This window comes from Solanum pennellii, chromosome 1 (genome assembly GCF_001406875.1).
Source record: "Solanum pennellii chromosome 1, SPENNV200".
NCBI classification, from domain to species: domain Eukaryota; kingdom Viridiplantae; phylum Streptophyta; class Magnoliopsida; order Solanales; family Solanaceae; genus Solanum; species Solanum pennellii.
Window position 1 is genome coordinate 56,975,240 of NC_028637.1, and position 6,000 is coordinate 56,981,239.

Here is a 6,000-nt window from a genome sequence, read left to right on the forward strand (position 1 = left end):
ACTTAACTTTTTTTCCTATACTTTAATTATAAAAAAATATTATTTATCATTAATAATTATAAATATTCATATTATTTATGAACAATTTTTTATGTTTACTTTATTCAAAAAAAATTCAAGAGTCTAATTATAAGTTTTTGGTAGATAAGTTTTTTTTTTTAATCTTAACATAAAACCTTTTATCATTCATTTATAATTGTTCATTTATTACTTATTTTGTTATGCATTTTAACAATAATATATTATTTTTATGTTAGTTCTATATCACTAAAAATTATTTTACCGAACTAAAATCATGTATCACCCATTTCCTTCCAAAGAATCAATATATATAGAGAGAACTTTATATTTTAATATATAAATATTGAAGTACTTTTTTAAGTCTTCAAATTATATATAGCTTATCTATTACGAATAATTTTTCATATTTCTAAGTCTGTTTTTGAATTTATTACTATTTTAATTCTTTTGATATTTTTAAAAAAATTTAAAAGACTAAAAATCTCACTTTAAATTTTAAACAAAACATCAAAGTTAACCATATTTAATTTTGAGAACTCATTCAAATGGATAATGAAGTCATAAATTCTTAATTATGTATTATAACTAACATAAATGAATAGGTACTATTCAACCAAAAAAATATAGGTATTTGACCGTACTGCTAATTTAAGGTATTTATTTTTTGATAAAATTAATTCATGAATTGAGTTGAAATTACAAAGCTAAATGATAAAATTTATTAACTAATCTATTTGGATTTGAAAATTAAATAAAAATGAAAACTTTTAGATACCGCGCATAGCGCAGCTAAGTTTACTAGTAAATAAATAAGAAAATGATCAATAATGTGTTGTTTGGTTATGAGACAAGTCCAAAATTAATATATGAACATATCCTTTGGTAGCTAGATAAGCTCCAAGTTATTCACGTAGAAAATTAATATCGTGTTTAACTAACAATTTAGAAACCCACATAATAATACATGTATAAGGAATCTTTTATTATTTTATGCAAGACAAAAGGAGGAATAATTAATACATGAATAACTAATGTCTGCATAAAATAATACATAGATTTACTCATAACTAATACCTATATTATTAACATCATCATAACTCTAACCAGCTACCGAACGACCCCGAGTAACTTTGGTTATTCATGTATTAATTGTATATCTTGTTTGGTTTTCAAATAGGATTAAAGTTAGAGAAAAGACATAAAGTCGTCACTGAAGTTGTTTCAAATTTTCAAAAAGACACCTTAACTTTGTAGGCATCTTACTACCACATAAAAGTATCATATACTTTGTAAATAGATCATTTGACTCATTTTTCTCATAAATGAAGTCAACACATTTTTAATTAAATTTAAATATTAATAAAGTGAGGATAATACGACCAAATCTTAAGAAAAACACTGAAGTTTTCTTTCTTTTTCATTTTTTCAGATTCTCTCTTCTTTTTAATTAAATCTGCTAAGCATTAAACAAAAATATTGGAGGACTACCTGAACCAATAAAAGATTAAATATTTTCTTTATGTATTTGTGATTTGTTTTGGGAAACGCACAATTAGGGATTATTTTACGTAAAAAGTGTTAGAATCGACTTATCATAGTTAGTTGTGTTAAGATTTTGTATTGTTGTATACTTAATTGTTGTGTTGTAGAGTAGTTGTTATTGTCAGGTTTCGTGTTATCGACTTAGTACTACTCTTAGTGATTCTGTTGTAGAGTATTATTATACATTTGTAGGCTTCGAATTTGTACATTTATAGTGTAATATTAGTTTGTACTGTACATATGTTAGGAGTATGTTCGTTAGAGTTTGTTCCTGAATGTGTGGTTGAGTTGTGTTTCTCTTGTTTACATGTTTATTCTTTCAAGAATGTTCCTATATTTTTTATTATGATGACTTTAAGATGGTATCATGAGGCCAAACTGCATTCGTCCCCTACCTGAATGCATTTGGGGGGGGGGGTGACAGATTCCTAGAAGTAGATGTTGATAGAATATGTTACTTTGAGTTGAGGGGCTACGTGAAAGAGCTAGGACATACACCAAAATGTGACTTTTTCATAAATAAAGATTGTTTATTGGTCCTTGTGAATTGTGAGAGGTGACATAATTTCTAGAAGTAGATGTAGATAGAATGTCATACTTTGAGTCAAGGGACTACATAAAAGAGTTAGGTTATACACTATAATGTGACTTTTCAACTAAGTTGAATGATTTACGGTCCTTATGAATTGTGATAAGGTTATATTTTAAATTTTCAACATGATAAAAAATGTGTTGAAGTTGAGGTGAATGTTTCTCATGGGGTGAAAACCTTATCAAGCCCCACTTTAATTGGAGTTTGTCTCCAATGTAAGGGACAGTGAGGTAGGTGAGGAATATTTGAATGAGGCTTAGGCCTGTAATCCCAATAAGAAACTCCTTCTTATATATATCCTTCCAACCATAACACTCATTTTGAAGATCCTCATGCCTCATCCATCTATTGTACCTCCTCTTTCCTATGTACCATAACCTTATCCTATAATAGATCATGAACCAAGTGATGATGAATTGGAAGATGATTCATGATTTGAGAGGATATTGTAACGCCTCGAGAATTGGATGTTAAATTTAGGTTGAAAAGTTGTAGGAAACTGTAATCCTTCGAAAATGACTTAGGTGAAGCTAGAGACTAACATGACTTCATGAGGTTATAAGATCCTAAATTGGTCTATAATATGGTATTGAGGCAGTGTCCAAGAGTTTAGGTGCATTGGAAGTCAAACGTCAAGGGACGACTAAGACGTTCGACGACTAAATTGCCTATGTGCCTCATGTGTGGTTATGTGTCTATATGTGTGTTTCATGAGTTAATGAGGTCCTTAAATGAGTTATTATAGTGTTTATAGCTGTGTGTCATAATTCGTGAGGTTTGGAGGTCAAACGTCCATGACGTTCCAAAGGTTTTCCTTGAAACGACCTTGTGTGTCTTGGCATGTTTCATCGAGTTTTACGTGTTCGTTTTGGATGAAATTGGTGTGAGTCCTAAACTCGTATACGAACATATTTGGGTTGGAAACATTCAGATGAAAGTCCCCAAGGACCAACCAAGGGTCCTTGAGAAAGGACCCTTCTCAAGAGCCAAGACTACCCAAAATAGTCCCAAACGATGGAGGCAGTAGACGACTCATTGGCCAGTCAACGCCCTGTCGATGGGTGTCGTGGGTCAGGAATTAGGCGTGGGAGAAGTCCAAGCCAAGGACCAGCCTCAGTCCCAAACCACGGACCAACTGGACAATCCGTGGTTAGGAAACGACCAGTTGTTTGGCAACCATTTGTGAAGTTGTTTTCTTGCGCAACTTGCTGTTAATTCAAGGGGTGAAATGATAATTTCACCCCATGTCTAAATGAGAGAAAGGATGGTTACTTAGGGCTATTTTAGGTATTTTAAATGAGTTTATAAGTCTTAAACACTTGGAAGAATTCATTTGTCAAAAATCAAAACCCAAATTCTCTTAGAAAATCTCTAGAGCTCTATTGGAGTCAAAACTCAAAGAAGGGCTTGGATTGGAGATTTGAGTGGTTATTCTTCATAAAATTGGTGGATTAACATCATTGAGGTATGGTTTTTTATCCTTGAAGCTCTATTCATCAAGGAGCTCAACATTCAATGAGTTTTCTAAAGTTTCTTAAGATGAACTTGTCCAATTTTATGATCTATTCATGGGTTCTTGCATTAAAGGTTTTAAAGCATTGTATATTGATTGAATTGTTGTTAATTATATGATTTTAACTCAATTAACCTATGAATCCATGTAATTTATGAACCCTAGTTTTTGACTACTTTTTGGGTTAAGTGATAGTCTTAATGCTTATGAATTCTAGTATAGTTATCTATGGGCTATTGAATAATGTAAGAATTGTATTCAATTGATGTATAGGTTATCTTAGATTGATAAATCTATATTGAATTGACATAGATTAATTGAGTATTATATTTTTTGTATTGAATTGATGTTCATGGCCATGGGTTAGGGTCTTATGGTATTGAATTAGATGATTTAGCTTTGGATCGAAGTGTTGAGAATGGATTGGTAATACGCTGCCCGAATTCTCGTTATTTTAAGTAATGTAGCTCTTGAATTATGTTGTGATTGGTATGGTCCACTTATGGTAGCGGTGCTATGTGAATGATGTAGCCTTGTCGGCGTTAATTTATATATTATGATGATCATGGCCTTGTCGACACTACTTGAAGTATTATGATGATTTGTGTAGTTGACTTATGTAAAGTATGAGCATATCTATCTACATGTGATTAATGTGAATGTCACATCCCGAAACCACACCCTAGAAGTTAGGGGCAATCTCGGATTGCAATCACTGTACTTGACCTCTCAGAGGTCTCGTACAAGCCCTTACATATCATTCATCGCATAAACATAGTGAAAAAATAGTGCGGAATTAAAACTTTTCACAAAACATATCATAGTCTTTAAAAATCTCTTTCATATAAAGTCATAGGAAATACTAAGTCTCAATCTCATCAAACTTAAGACACAAGAATACTTGGGACAAGACCCATACACAATACTAATATAGAAATACTTAGTCTATTACAATACTTTTAATAGAAAACATAATAGATATATATGTCCTCGAGTCAAATAAGGACATACTTCAACTTCTCTTGAACGATGCTACGTCCAAGTCTTCACTTCCCAAAAGCTCCTCACCTACCAACAACTATACAAATAGATAAAAGCATGGATTAGTACAACCACATGTACTAAGCATGGCATGACGCATAAAAATCATGAAACAGACATTTAGTAGAAATATGCATCTTTTCATTTAAAAATTATATTATAATCATAAGAACAACATTTAACAACTTAGAAAAACATAAGATAACATTTAAGAAATTTAACATATTTTTGGAAGCACTTTACAGTAGCTTCACTTCACTGTATAGTGAAGTCCTTCATTATCACAGTGAAGTACTTTCTCTTCACTTTTAACTTCTTCTAGCATGTAGTCTCCTCACTAAAAGTTATCCTAAGACCCAGTTAAGAAACACAAAGAGAGACCTCCCATACAACCTCCCTAAGCGTACCTAAATGACCTTATAATAAGTCACATACACACTTACAGGACATCAAAGTATCAACTTATAGATAATATGACATTTCCTCATCAAAGGCTATCAAAAGACTTACTTAAGTAGATCAAGAAGGTAACTTTCGTGATTGACCTCTTCAAGACTACCTAAATAATCCTTAAGACTTTCTAAGTTTGGATCATGTCCATATAATCAACATCTTTCCTAACTAGAGTCATTCTTAAGACTCATCTAGGTAAGATACTAAGTGACCATTCCTATGACCCCTTCACACCTTAACTAGACAACCCTTAACTACTCTAGATGAGTACTTATTCCATTTACATACTTCATAACATAAGTCATTAGTTCATTAGTTCATTTACGAGACATTCAACACATAAAAGACATACAAGTAATGGTCTTGGACAAGACCTAGGAACTGTAACTAACACCTTCAAAGCCTATTGTGCAATGTCTAGATAGCGTCTCATACCACCACGTAAACTTTATAGAACTTCTCTAATGCTAGTAAGTATCCCACATGATGAGAATAGGCAATAACCGACATAGACCATGATAGCTAGATATGGAATCCGGAGTTCTAACCTACTCCGATGAGGGTGTTCTACTTGACAAGGGTAGAACTAGGACACATCCCATGCAGGGACATGGTTAAGGAATATGATGGGCTTTTATGCACTCTAGTCTCATTCTCAAGTAGAGGTACATCATACTCTAATCTCATTCTCAAGTAGATCTACTTCCCATAACATAATCACTCGGTGCTAGCCTTGGTTCTCATAGAGTAATTGACACTAAAGGATCACATGAAGAGGTTCCTTATCTAGTTCATAACCCCATAACATTCACCCTACCAAAGAGGTCCACTAGGGCTA